Source organism: Macaca fascicularis, chromosome 9, assembly GCF_037993035.2.
Source record: "Macaca fascicularis isolate 582-1 chromosome 9, T2T-MFA8v1.1".
Taxonomy (NCBI): domain Eukaryota; kingdom Metazoa; phylum Chordata; class Mammalia; order Primates; family Cercopithecidae; genus Macaca; species Macaca fascicularis.
In genome coordinates, this window is record NC_088383.1 from 68745583 (window position 1) to 68760762 (window position 15180).

The following is a 15180-nucleotide window of genomic DNA, read 5'->3' on the forward strand; positions in this document are numbered from 1 at the left end:
GGTGACAATAATAGAACCTATCTCCTAAGGTGGTTGTGAGGATCAAATGAATTAGTGCATGTTGAATAGTGCCTGGTACATATTAGGTGCCTGGTAAATGTTGGAGGTTGCTGCTGTTGTTATCATTATTATTAGAAAAGATGAAAAGGGATGAGACAATGTTGGCACCCAAATTAGCTTATGCCATAAGATGCAGAAGTAGATATCATAATTCTGACTTTACAAATGATGAGACTGAGTTTCAGAAAATGCAAATAATTTACTCAAAAGCAAACAGAACTGATCACACCAAATCTTTCCCAGAAACTGAATTTATTGCTGGTAGAGATCATATCTGCACTGAAACTCTGGTCTTCCCATCTGACTTGTGTTTCCCAGAAGTTTGAACTTAACCTAAAAACCAGATCTCCACGATGCTTCAGCCAGGATGAGAGTCAGATGCAAAGTTTTGTGGCAAATGAATCTGAAGTTCAAGTGAATCACACAGGGGGGAAAAACCTCATTTTTATTACCTCTGATTTCTTTTTCTTGAATCCATTTTCTCTTCCCATCTTCAGTGCTTCTGCCTGAGTTAACCCTCATCTCCTGCCTGAACTCTTCTTCTTCTTCTCCTTCTCCTTCTTCTTTTGAGATGGAGTTTCGCTCTTGTTGCCCAGGCTGGAGTGCAGGCGAACAATCTTGGCTCACTCCGCCTCCCAGGTTCAAATGATTGTCCCCACTTCAGCCTCCAGAGCAGCTGAGATTACAGGCACCTGCCACCATGCCCGGCTAGTTTTTTGTATTTTTAGTAGTGACGGGTTTCACCATGTTGGCCAGGCTGGTCTCGAACTCCTGACCTTGGCCTCCCAAGGTGCTGGGATTACAGGCGTGAGCCACCATGCCTAGCCCCGTCATCTTCTACTTAGTTTCCTTTCTCCTAGCACTGTTGCCTTCTAGCCTGCCCTCCATGCATGTAGAAGGGTGGGGTGGTTTTCCTAACTAAAATATCCTCCTACCTAGATCCTTTCAGAGACCTCCCCGCCCCCACATCTCCTGTAACACTGCACAGCCTCCTTAGCTGTGTTCAATCTGACCCTGTCTCCCTGCTGAACTTCTTTTCCTGCTGCTATCTCAAGAGCTGGGTTCTCTTTCTTTTTGTTCCTGAAGCATTTGGGAACACTCCTACGGTAGCACTCACCATGTTTTATTTCAACTATCGTTTGCACTGAATCTTCCCAGGAGACTGAATTCATTGCCAATAGAGATCATATCTGCTCCCCTGGTGTCCCCTTAGTCACTAACATGGTGCAAACTAGAAAGTGTTGATGAATGGGGCAGATTATCCTTGGGGCTCATTTAGGACACAGAGGTGGCCACTTGAGTTTAGGATCAAATGCAGCTCTTCCTTATATTATGGGGAAGTAAAAAAAATGGGAATGAAAAATAAATGACCATTACATGCTATATCAATGTGTCAATTTTATGTATGCTAAGAAATCTCAAATAATGCAGTTTGGCTATACACCAGAGCTCTGTAATCAACAAGTGAAAGAAAAGATATTATCATGGCCAGAATTTACAGAGGTACTTTCTTGTGATATCAGAGAAAAACAGCTCAAATTGGAAAGCTTAGGCAGGTCCCAAATGGCAGGTTAGAAGACCAGAGTACTAGAGTAGTCTGCAGATTTATGGGGGCATGCTGGGAGCATCAGCAGCAACTCCTTATTCTTCTGGCTGTTGGTGGGACAACAGAGAAGTCAGGCATTCCTAACTGAGCTACTTGGATCCAATCCTAACTTAGCTGTACTACTAGCTGTGTGACCTTGGACAAGCTCCTCAGCCTCTCTGTGACAAAGTTGACTCATATGTAAAATGGGGTAGTCATAGCACACCCAGCGTTACTGTGAGGAGTTAATACTTACAAAGTGCTTGGCGCAGTGTCTTAGTCCATTTCTGTTGCTATAAAGGAAAGCCCAAGGCTGGATAACTTATAAAGAAAAGAGGTTTATTTGGCTCACGGTTTGGCAGGCTGTGCAGGAAGCATGGCACCAGCATCTGCTCCTGCTGAGAGCTCCAGGCTATGGTGGAAGGTGAAAGGGAGCCTATATGTGCAGAGATCGCTGGTGAGAGGAAGAGAAAGAGGAGGGAGGGGGTGCCACATGCCTCTAAACAAAAAGCTCTTGCGAGAACAGAGTGAGAACTCATTTATCCCTCCACCATCCCGCAGGGAGGGCATTAATCTATTCATGAGGGATCCACTCCCAAGATCCAAACACCTCCCATCAGGCCCCACCACCAGCCCTGGGGATCGAATTTCAACATGTGATTTGGAGCACAAACATCCCAACTACAGCAAACTGTGTCTGGCAAATAGTAAGCAGCACACGTGTTAGCTCATGATGTCACCCATCCAGGAATCAGTCCTATTCCAATGAAGGCTAACCCACAACATCAAGGTGTCTGGGAGGGAAGGGTCTGGTTTCCTTCCTCTCACTCTGATGCTCCTCACTCATGCATGTCTAGTTCTTGTGTCACATCAAGTAGCTCTGGTTTTGAAAACTAGTCCTCATTTCCCTTTTCCTGGAGAGCTGTGGTCAACAGCTAGGCTCGTTAACCAGCCATCGTTCCTCTGAGAATAACTGAATCTGGACCGTCTGATCAGTATATCACCTGAATGCATTTGGCTCCCCTCCCTGAGAATTGGCTCCCTTGTCTTACCTCCTTGGCATTGCAAGTTTAAAAACAAAAGCTTTCTGGGCTTTGACTTATGGCCGCCTGCTGTTTCTGTTGCCCAGCTGACACTGAAGAATGTTCTGTCTTAGGCGCTTCCATTATTGGCAACAAAGATTTTTTCCCCCTCATATATTGCTTAAGTTGCATCAATTGATTAATGATCTGTAGAGTGCATTTTCTAGCACTTTTCCATCGGTGTCTCCTGAGTGGGCTCGTTCATGAGCAAAATGTGTCTGCTTTTCTCTCTCTCCCTTGCCTCACTCACGGCTGCATCTGGGTGGTGTGGTGGGCAGGGAATGGGGTTTTATGGCAAGAGAGGAGCTGGATCCCAGGATTCATCATGAACAAGTCCCCTCAGAAGACACCAGTGGAAAAGTGCTAGAAGATGCAGTCTATAGATCATTAAACTCATGCTCTTAAGGTCCCTGGAGCCTGTCCTATTAGGACACAGATCTTAAGCTTTTAAAAAAATGTTCTAATGCATTGAGCTTCTTCTTTTACTTTAAATCAACTCTGAGTCTTTTTTTTTTTTTTTTTTTTTTTTTGCTTCAGTTAGCTAGAGTTGATGTCTGTGGCTTAGAGTCAAAGAGCCCAGTGAACACCAGATGGGAAGGGTTTGGCCAAATGAGCCCTAAGGCCCCTTCCAGCCTCACCACTTTGAATAGATGAGGGAATGAATGAATGGTTGATGGAACTGAACCAGATCCCTTCTAGTTTGAGCTCTGAGAGAAAGTCAAGTGAAGGTGGTGGGAGGCAGGGGGAAGGTGAGGAATGTGACCACTGCAGATGCTGATCCCGGAATGACCAGAGTTCTGCATGGACCAGGATTAGGACACGCTCAGGGAGCCTGCCCCTGCTGAGAGCTTCTTTGCTGACTGGCTGGGTGACCTGAGGGAAGCCATGCAAGCTCCCAAGGTCCCATTTTCCTCTCTAAGGAGAGGATTATTCTGTGCTCTTTGCTCCTTCCTCTTCTGTAGCTAAATTAAAATGCACGCGTGACTAACAACAGTGCTGGGGTGGTCTGCGTGGAGTGCCGCCTGTTGGGCTGTGAGCAATTTGCCGAAGAAGTCTTCATCCTGGTAATTTGGGCCAGATGCTTCAGTGCAGACCCCGCTGACTCATCAACAGCCCTGCCTTCCTGAAGACTGAGCTGGGGGTCAGCTCTTCGCTCATGCCATCTGCCTTTCCAGAAGCACCCTGCTGGGGGGGTGCAGGGGAGTGGGGGCCAGGAAGAACATACACTTAGGGAGACTACTTGGTGTGGGGGGATCCGAAGGATGGGGAGTTATTCTAGCTGGCATGAAGATTTATCGGAAGGAGGAATTGGTATAAGTGAGTGTCTATGTGTGGGACTCAGGGGGCTGTGAAACTTGCATGCATTTGGAAGAGGAAATGTTCAAAAGCACCAGTTCATGATATTTTCACAGCTGTTTGGGAAGCAGTCTGTGGGCAGAAGCAGCAAGCTCAGGGACGAGAGGGAGCTGGTAGTTTGGCAGGATGGGCAAAAGGCTCTTTATAGCTTTGTACCCTTTTTCTGCTGCTCTCAGCTTCTCTTTCCTCTCATTTTTCCAGATCCTCTGGCCTTCTAGGTTTCTGCCTCTTGTTTCCATAGGTCACCTTCTGTGGCAGAGCCCATTTTAGTTGCAAGTGACTATTCCCCAACTTGTAACAACTTGGGGACCGAGTGGGGCTTTATTGGCTCCTGGAGTCAAACCCTGAATTTGAACAACCAAGTCTTAGAAAGGGAAGGCTGCAGCTGGATTTCAGGAATGGCCGGAACCGGGACTTGAACTCTGCTGGCAGAGCTTCATCTTTGCTTCTCTCTATGTAGTGGTTTTATTGTCTTACCATAGACCAGCTTCTGCAACACGGTCGGGAATGTGGTTGCCAACAGGACCCTGGTTCACCTGTTGTAATTCTGACTGCTGGAGAGGGACTGGCTTTTACTTTCTCTATCCCAAGTTGAATTAGGGAGAAAGCTCAAGACTAAAAATCACAGCTCTGCCAATGACTACCTGTGTGACGCTGCAAGAGTTCATCGCTCTGAACAGCAGTTTTCTCTCCTGAGAAGTGGGAATGAATATGGCTCCCAGATCAGAGAGGCAGGTATTGCCTGGTGGTTGGGAGCAGAGGCTCTGGAGCCAGAACACCTGGCTACAGTTTCAGTTTTGCTGCTTAGATGCAGTGTGACTTTGGTCTGGGTCCCCAATCTGTGAATGTCCCAGCTTTCTCATCTCTAAAATAATGGGGATGATAATGACACCTACTTGTAGAAGTAGTGTGAGAAGTAAATAAGTCAGTGCTCATAAAGAATGTAGTTCACTGAATGGCATTTGGCAAGCAATCAGTGCTAGCGTTTACTCCTTGCCGTCTCCACAGTTCTTGGTAACATTTCTCTAGGGCCTCCCCATGGCTGCCGCTTAACCAGGACAGGCTGTGAGCTCTGGGCCATTCCCTCTGCAGCCAGTGGCCCCTCTGCTTCTTTCTCGGCTACTCCAGAATGGAAGTAAGAACTGAGAGTGCCGTTCTTATATTGAATCTGTTCTGATTTATAGTTTTAAAAAGTAACCATTCTAGAGCCTTTGTTTCCCATTATGAACGGATTGGTTTTAAGAATAGCTTCTATTCTGAGCACTGTGTCAAATGCTCCACATTGATGATTTAATTGTAAGAACAACACAGCCAGGCAAGAGTTCCTAACTCCCCCACCTTTTTTTGTTAATAGGTTAAGGAAATGCACCTGTAGTTAACTAGTCAGAGATCATGCTTACCAAAGCGGCATGATTAAAACCCAGCTCTGTCTGTCTGGAGGCATCTTCTGGGGAAGGCTGAGCCGAGATTGAGCATGGAGACCACGTTTCCTGGAGCCCCAAGGCCTGGGCATCCTGGTGGCCTCGGCGGGGGCTTCTCATCTGCCTCGGTCTCCCCTGCTCCCTGAGTCAGGCAGGCCTGTTTGCATAGAAGCTTAACTTCTGCTGGCTGGTATTTTGTTTGCTCACACACTGACTTTCACTCTGTGCGCCTTTGCCTTGACTTGTTTCCCAACTAGAGAATAGGTTCTATGTGGTGGGTGTTGTGCCCAAAGTCTTTGTCCCCCTCACACCCCTCGCCCAGGGCAGGAGATGCAGCTGCGCGCCTCCGTGATCTGGGCTGGAGGAGAGGGAGGAGAGGAGTGCGTCAGTCCCGCTCTCCGCCAGGCGGTGGCGCCAGGGTGCAGGCCAGGCCGGGCTCAGCGGGGCTGTCGCGGCTCCGCAGCTGCAGCCCACCAGGCTCCTCAGGACCCCACCTGGAGAAGCACGCGTTCTGGGCGTTACCTGTGGGGAGAGGCCCAGGGGAGTGGCGAGGCTGTAGCAGAGAATGTAGTGGGCGTTCGTGAGCCCCGCGGTTCGGGCTCCTGCTTTCTGGGGACAGCCATCATGGCCCTGAAGTCCGCAGCCCTTCAGGGCGCGCCCCTCAGAGCCCAGGGGTGCCCGCGCCCGCTCCAGCCCCTCCGCCTTCTGCAGAAGGAAAACCAGGCCCTGGCTCGCTGGGACGGGTCCTTTCAGGGACTGCGGCTGCTTCCCTGTTCGTAGATTCAGCAGCCAGTGATGTGACTTCAAGGCCCCCTCGAGCTTTACCTTCTTAAAAAATAAAACGTAGACCTCTCCTCAGCCATGTGGGTTATGTGAGAGCAGCCTGATTTGGGGCTACTATTCATTCATTCATTAGTTCACTCATTTGGGATCGAGACCATGGTATGCCAGGCACCTTAGCAGGGCCGAAGACAGAGCGAGAACCCGGCAGACACCGCCACTGCTCCTGTGGGATCTGAGGTTTAGTGGGGAACACAAGGAATTGAGCACATGGACGGAAAGTGCCCTTAAACCAGCCCAGGAAGATCAAGGCGAGCTTCCTGGAGGAAGAGGCACCTAAGCTGATGACTGAAGGCGAGAAAGAGTTGGCGGGGCTTAAAAAGGGGGATGGGGGTGGGATTGGACATGAGCCTCAGAGACTCCTTGTTTTTTCGGGGGGTGTGGGAGCTGGCTCTGTGCTCTCCCATTTTTGTCACTCAGAGTGCAGAGACCCATGACCTGGGTAGGGAAGAAGCCTATTTCCATCTGTCCCTGTGCAAGGCGATGTCCTGTATAGGATTAGGACTCTGATGAAATCAAATTTTCTTTCTCCCCAGGAAAACGATGTCTGCATGGGTCTCCCCGGTTTTGCCCACAACTGCAGGGTCCTATGGACGCCCAGTGGAGCCCACGGTGAGAACCTGAGGGTCAGGCTGAAGAGACCATGCTCCCCTGTGGTAAGTACCTGCCTTCCTGAACCGCCTGTCCCACCCGCTGCCCCGGTGACTCTGCCAGTCTGTGTGTCTACAGAGGCTGTGGGGAGGGAGGTGCGGGGGTGGGCTCTGCCCTGGCTTCTTGCTTTGCTTCCATCTAGTGTGGCTCTGCGGGGTGAGCCTACTCCCCTTAGAATACCCTTTGGTTTTGGTGGCGAGAGACAAGTGTCATTCTTGGCCCACAACAGCACCCCAGGATACCTGGTGAAACACAATGGGTTTTCCCAGCAGGGCGGGGTGAGCTGCGCCTGGCTGGGCTGGCCTCCCTGCTTTCTTCATTTGGGGTCTCTGAATGACGGGTTCCCGGCACCCACATCTTGGGGCCACTGGGGGATGGGGCTTTGTTGCTTTTCCCCTGCTGTTTGGTGAAGGACTGAGACTGCCAGTGTTCCCTGCCAGGCCAGTATTCCTCCTCTGGGGGGCTCCCCTGACCAGAGAGGGTGGGAGGCAGTACCCTGGAGGAGAAAGGGCTTGGGGGTTGGGAGCAAGAGGCTGAGGGGGTTGGCCTTTTTGGTCTCTTCATCCACAGCAGAGCTTTTACAAAGTCCTGCAAACTAAGGTGTGAACCTTGGTTTCACAAAGATGCCCACGCCCATGGTGACCCGGGCATAGTATGAAGCTATGAGATACAAGGACAGTGACAATAATGATTACCAGGGCTGCAACTTATCAATTTTTGCTAAGCCAGCTCCTGTGCGTGGTCTTTACATTTGTGAATCATGCACAGGACATAGATGTGAGCTGTCTGCATACTGAAGAGCACAGTGTTACTGAGAGTGGGGTGGTGATGAATGCTCTCCTGGGCTCCCTAGACTTGGGTGAGCCCAATAGCAACCCCAGGCTTCCTGTGCAACCTAGACAAGTCCTCCTCCTCTCTGGTGCTCATGTTTTATCATGGAGGAGGTTGGCCCAGATGACCCATGAGGGTCCATCCCATGAAGTGGCCTTGGGAGTGTCACCATCAGGAATCTGCCAGGGTTGCTGAAGGCAAGGGACAAGGAGACCAAGGGGCTGGTTATTGATGACAGGCAAAGATGGGGACCTGATGGAACGAAGATCTGACCCTCGAAGGACCCCGAAATCCATGGTTCCCCACTGGTAGTTACTCTCAGCCCTATGAAGAGGGTGTCCCTTACTGGAGGTGATTCAGAATCATCGAGACGGCGGGGCATGGAGGCTTTGTCATCCCAGCACTTTGGGAGACCAAGGTGGGAGGATCGCTTGAACCTAGGAGTCAGAGACCAGCCTGGGCAACATCATGAGACTTTATTTCCACAAAACATTTAAAAATTAGCCAGATGTGGTGGTGTGTGCCGGTACTCTGAGCTACTCAGGAGGCTGAGACAGGAGGATCCTTTGAGCCCAGGGGTTTAAGGTTGCAGTGAGCTATGATCATGCCACTGTACTCCAGCTTGGGCAACAGAATGAGATCTTGTCTCTAAAAAAATAAAAATAAAAGCAAAAAAGACAGGGAAAACAGAATCACTGAGACTTTTTGGTAAATGAGACTTCCCTGTTGGGAGTCAAGCTGCGCTAGGGAGTAGCCTTGGGCATCAGAAGCAATAAAGGTAGAAATCAGGCCCAAGCTCCATGAAAGGCCCGGAAGGACCCATAAATCCAATCGACAAGCCTTATTAAACACATTGCCTGTTCAAACTTAGGTCTGGTGACCATTTACTGGGTTTGCAATGTTATTATTAATGTTCAAAAAAATGCCAGTGCAATCCCCATTGCCCCCACAATTTATACTTTTCTTCTCTTTGCAATGTTTTCCATCTGCCTCCGTTCTCTCTGACCCAAGGCAAGTAAAAATATGAGCCACCATTTAATGAAAATGCGTAATATCGTTTGGCCGTGTCCCTACCCAAATGTCTTCTTGAATTGTAATCCCCATAATCCCCACATATCTAGGGAGAGACCTGGTGAGAGGTGATTAGATCATGGGGGCGGTTTCCCCTATGCTGTTGTAGTGATAGTGATAGTGAGTTCTCATGAGATCTGATGGTTTTATAAGGGACTCTTCCCACTTCACTCCTCACTCTTCTCTCTCCTGCCGCCATGTGAAGAAGGACCTTGCTTCCCCTTGCCTTGATTCTAAGTTTCTTGAGGCCTCCCCAGCCATGTGAAACTGTGAGTCAGTTAAGCCTCTTTATAAATTACTCAGTCTCCAGTATTTCTTTATAGCAGTGTGAAAATGGGCTAATACAATGTATTGTGTGCCAGGCCCTGTAATAAGTGCTTTATGTGCATTATTTCATTTAAGATTTCTGTGAGGTAGTGTCATTAGAATCACTTCCTTTTTATTTTTTTAATGAATTTTTGATTTTTGATTTTTGTGGGTATATAGCAAGTCTATATATTTATGGGTTGTATGAGATATTTTGATACAGGCATGAAATGAATACTAAGCACAGCATGGAGAATGAGGTATTTACTACCTCAAGCATTTATCTTTTGTGTTCTAATCCATATAATCTTTTAGTTATTTTTAAATGTGTTAAATTATTTTTGACTATAGCCACCGTGTTGTGCTAGCAAATACTATGTCTTATTCATTCTAATAATATTTTTGGGTCTATTAACCATCCCCACTTCCCCCACTGCCCCACTACACTTCCCAGTCTCTGGTAACTGTCCTTCCACTCTCTATGTCCATGAATTTAATTATTTTAATTTTAGCTCCCACACATAAGTGAGAACATATGTTTGTCTTTCTGTGCCTGGCTTATTTCACTTAACATAATGACCTTCAGTTCCATCTATGTTGTTGCAAATAATAGGATCTCATTCTATTTTTGTAGCTGAATGGTACTCCATTGCGTGTCTGTACATTTTCTTTATCCATTCATCTGTTGATGGATGACAGATGAATTTTGACTATTTCCAAATTTTGACTATTATAAACAGTGCTACAATAAACATGAGAGTGCAGATATACTGATCTTTGATATACTGACACCCTTTCTTTTGGGTAAATACCTAGGAGTGGGATTGCTGGATCATATGGTAGCTCTATTTTTAGTTGTTTGAGAAACCTCCAGACTGCTCTCCATAGTGGTTGTACTAATTTACATTCCTATCAACAGTGGACAAGGGTTCTCTTTTCTCTACATCCTTGCCAGCATTTGTTATTGCCTGTCTTTTGGATAAAAGCCATTTTAACCGGTGTGAGATGATATTTCATTGTAGTTTTGATTTGCATTTCTCTGATGATCAATGATGTTGAGCACCTTTTCATATGCCTGTTTGCCATTTGTATGTCTTCTTTTGAAAAATTTCTATTCAGATCTTTTGCCTATTTTTGAATTGGATTATTTTATTTTTTCCTATAAAGTTGTTTGAGCTCCTTATGTATTCTCGTTACTAATCTCTTACCAGATGGGTAGTTTGAAAATATTTTCTCCCATTTTGTGGGTTGTCTCTTCACTTTGTTGATTGTTTCCTTTGCTGCTCAGAATCTTTTTAACTTGATGTGATCCCATTTGTCTGTTTTTGCTTTGGTTGCCTGTGCTTGTGGGGTATTGCTCAAGAAATCTTTGCCCATTACAATGTCCAGGAGAGTTTCCCCAATGTTTTCCTTTAGTAGTTTCATAGTTTGAGGTCTTAGATTTAAGTCTTTAATCCATTTTTATTTGGTTTTGTATATGATGAGACTTAGAGGTCTAGTTTCATTTTTCTGCATATGGATACCCACCTTTCCCAGCACTATTTATTGAACAGACTGCCCTTTCCCCAATGTATATTCTTGGCACTTCTGTCAAAAATGAGTTCACTGTAGATATGTGAATTTATTTCTGGGTTCTCTATTCTGTTCCACTGGTTTATGTGTCTGCTTTGATGCCAGTACCATGCCGTTTTGGTTACTATAACTCTGTAGTAAAATTTGAAGTCAGGTAATGTGATTCCTCCAGTTTTGTTCTTTTTGCTTAGGGAAAGCTTTGATTGTTCTGGGTCTTTTGTGGTTCTATATAAGTTTTAAGATTGTTTTTATATTTCTGTGAAGAATGTCATTGGTATTTTGATAGGGATTGCATTGAATCTGTAGACTGCTTTGGTTAGTATGAACATTTTAGTAATATTGACTCTTCCAATCCATGAACATGGAATATTTTTTCATTTTTTGTGTCCTCTTTAATTTCTTTAATCAGTGTTTTATAGTTTTCACTGCACAGATCTTTTATTTCTTTGGTTAATTATTTGTAGCTATTGTAAATGGGATGATTTTCTTAACTTCCTTTTCAGATTGTTTGCTGTTGGCATATAGAAATGCTATTGATTTTTCTATGTTGATTTTGTATGCTGCAACTTTACTGAATTTGCTTATCAGTTGTAACCGTATTTTGGTGGAGTCTTTAGATTTTTCTGACTATAAGATCATGTCATCTGCAAACAATGATGATTTGCCTTCTTCTTTTCCAATTTGGATGCCCATTTTTTCTTTCTCTTGTCTGATTGCTCTACCTAAGACGTCCAGTACTATGTTGAATAACAATGGTGAAAGTGGGCATCCTCGTCTTGTTCCAGATCTTGGAGGAAAGGCTTTCAGTTTCTCCCCATTTGGTATCATCACCTCCTCTTTAGAGATGAGGAATCTGGTATACGGAAAACATAAGTAGCTTGTCTGAGGTTACATTGTTAGGTTACATCCAGAGCCTGATTCAAAACCAGGTCTGTTAGAGTCCACTGAATTGTGCTCCACAAAGAAAGGAGATATTTTTTTTGGTTTTTTATTGTCCCTTGTATTGATCTGATGTGGCTAGGATTGTTCACCTCACTTTAGGTTGACCATACCGTTCTCCCCAAAAGTCTGGCCAGTTTGTGTTTTGTTCCTCCTGTCCTTCTGCCTAATAAACTTTGGGAAACCTAAGTGTCCCCAAGAAACCTACAGGCAAGTCAACTGCTGTGGCCTCCACTTTTGGTCAGCCCCTCTCAGTCATAGTAGGACTCATCCCACCTATAGACAGTGTCATCAAAACATTGGGGTGGAAGAGGCTCTGAGGTCAATAGATGGAAATGGAAATGTTTCTTCCTTTTGGCATTTATTTTCTGGGTAGCAGGCCTTAGGGAGGAATGGTGGGAGGTGAAGGATTCATTCCATCTAGCATCAGACTGGTTTAGTGGGCTTCTTTGCCACTTCTTTGGTCCAGTGGTGATTTCCCTGTGCCAGGTCAGACAAGAGGGAAGCCCAAGGACATCCAGGGAGCAGCTGTTCCCAATGTCATGGTGACAACACCCTTTCTTTTTTTATTTTATTTTATTTTTTTATTTTATTATGTTTTGGAGATGAAGTCTTGCTCTTGTTCCCCAGGCTGGAGTGCAATGGCGCGATCTCAGCTCACTGCAACCTCGCCTCCCGGGTTCAAGCAATTCTCCTGCCTCAGCCTCCTAAGTAGCTGGGATTACAGGCGCCTGCCACCACGCCTGGCTAGTTTTTGTATTTTTAATAGAGACGGGGTTTCACCATGTGGCCAGGCTGGTCTTGAACTCAGGTGATCCACCCACCTTGGCCTCCCAAAGTGCTAGGATTACAGGTGTGAACCACTGTGCCTGGCTGACAACACTCTTTCTTTTGGGGATCCTTCCTGTCTTGCCCACTGCCCTCCTGCCAACAATAATCTCACTTCCCTGTCTTCCAGGAAAGGAGCAATAACTCAGTAACAATAAAGAGTAAGTGACTATCAATGTTGAGTAGCTCCCTGCTACCCAGGGGTGGTGAGGGGTGAGATGGGAGCTGCATCTCAATTGTAAAGTTGAAGGAATTACTATTACTTCTGGAACTTCAAATGTCAGTGAGTGGCTTAGAGAAAGGATATCCTAGGTTGGTTGCTGATGCTGCTGGTAGTCACAAAATAGTCTCGACTTTTTTTTTTTTTTTAAGCTTTTAGGTTTAATTTACAAATGCCAACCTTCAGGCCCATATTCAATGGGTTCTCACCAGACTCACTCCCAGACTCACTCCTTGGTCTATGCACTCTGAAAACACCTCGTTGGGTTCCTCCAGGTGTCTCCCTGTTAGCAAGTGGAATCCTCATAAAAATCCGACTGTTGGGTGCTCGGTTTTGAGTGCCACTAGCCTGATATGCCCAAGATCCCGTGGTATGATTTCGGGAGGCCATGGGCACTACCTTCTTTAATGTCATCCCCAAAGCTTTGACTATATCGCAGGGTGGCTTTAGACTGATGTAACAAAATACCATAGACTGAGTGGCTTGTAAACAACATAAATTTATTCCTCACAGTTCTGGAGGTTGGGAAGTCTAAGATCAAGGCACTGGCAGATCTGGTGTCTGGTGAGGACCTGCTTCCTGGTTCATAGATGGCACCTTCTGGCTGTGTCCTCATAGTGGAAGGGGCAAGAGGTCTTTCTGGGGTCTCTTTTATAAGGACACTAATCCCATTTGGAAAGGCTCCACCTTCATGACCTAACTACCTATCAAAGGCCTCATTGCTGCATACCACAACATTAGGGATTATTTTCAGCATATGCATTTGGGGAGGATACAAACATTCAGACCATGGTGCATCTGTAGTGTGGACAACTCCTCTTCAGTCATGAGAACATCTTCTGCTTGCCTATCCTTGCAGGTATTATGGCCTAATGAGAAGGAAACTGAACTCAGACCAAGGAAACCTGGGTTTGAGTCCCATCCTTGTCACCATTTTTCTATCACGTGATGTTGAGCAAGTCACTTTATATTCCTGGCTCTCAATTTCCTCAGCTATTATAACTCTTGACCATGTTGAGAAGTTTTTGTCAGGCTCAAATAAGATAATATAAATAAAAGTAATTTTAAATAATTTTAAGCTGAAGAGTGATTAGGATGCTTGCAGCAAACAGGCAAAATAAAACAAAACCAAGATTGGCTGTCTTAGTCTGTTTTACACTGCTATAACAGAACACCTGAGACTGGATAATTTATAATGAACAGAAATTTATTGGCTCATAGTTCTGAAGGCCAGGGAGTCCAAGATCAGGGTACTGGCATCTGACGAGGACCTTCTTGCTGTGTAACCACATGGCAGAAGGTGGGAGGACAAAGAGAGGGCAAGAGAGAAACACAAAGGAGACCAAATATACCCTGTCATAATGACATTAATTTCACCCATGAGGGCAGAGCCTTCATGGCCTAATCACCTCTCAAAGGCCTCCCCTCTTAATACTGTTACAATTAAATTTCAACATGCATTTTGGAGGAGACAAACATTCAAACCATAGCACTGGTTTAAATAATAAAGGAGATTTATTGGGTCCTATAAGTGAAAAGTCCACAGACTGGACACATTGACACCATGGTTTCTCTGTGTGTCTCTCAGCTCTGTCCTCCTCCTGGTGCTGGCTTCATTGTGAGGCTTGAGCTGTGATAGCTTCAGGATTCACAGGTTCTCACAACAACCCCAGTAAGAGAGACTCTTGAGAAGAAGGAACAGTTTCCCCAAAGCATCCACCAAACCTGCCCTTGTATCTCATGGGTCCGAATTGGGTCATATATCTGTGGTGCTCTCTGAAGAGACTTCCAGTAAGTGGAACTTCTAAATTTTGATATATAAAACAGAAGAAGAAAATATGACCTCTACTTCTAATACTGTTGGAGGCTATAACCTAGTTATACAATGGAAATTAAGGTCCATAGAGATTAGGATATATGCCTAAATTATATTGCAGAGTGGAATTTAAACTCAGGTTGTTGACTGTGAAGTCTCTAATTTTTCTTTCTTTTTCCCAGTTTGCCAATTTTTAACATATGAGAGTATCTGTAATATTTTTGTAAGAATGACCATGTTCAAACCCATGTTGTTTAAGGGTAAAGAAAAACAGGATGACCATATCTATCAAAAAATTCAGTGTAGAAAAGTTCAGAGAAGTAAGTAAAGGTAAATTGAGATCTTCTATCCAATGATAAACCACAAATACATTCGTAAACATTCTTCCAAATGTAACACTGCATAAAAACACATGTATGTGTACAACTTAATAAAAATGGAGTCATACTCTATGTGACTAAGACTGCGAATTGCCTGGCAAGTGTATATTCTCATCTTCTCCTGTGGTAACAGGACTCTTGGCCACATGCCCAGTAGAAAAGTTCTTTTCTAGGCTCCCTGACAGATAGGAGTGGGACGTGGCTTGATAGGAGTCCTGGTAA

At 45.4% G+C, this 15180-nt stretch overlaps 1 long non-coding RNA gene across 2 annotated transcripts in view; it reads left to right on the forward strand.

Moving 5' to 3' along the window:
- Positions 1 to 6878: 6878 nt before the first annotated feature.
- LOC135965108 (uncharacterized) overlaps positions 6879 to 15180 on the forward strand; it is a 65721-nt gene continuing 57419 nt past the window's right edge. For both annotated transcript variants that reach the window (XR_012417756.1, XR_010577969.2), the window contains exon 1: positions 6879 to 7000. This is a non-coding gene — a long non-coding RNA (uncharacterized lncRNA). The remainder of the gene's footprint in view (positions 7001 to 15180) is intronic.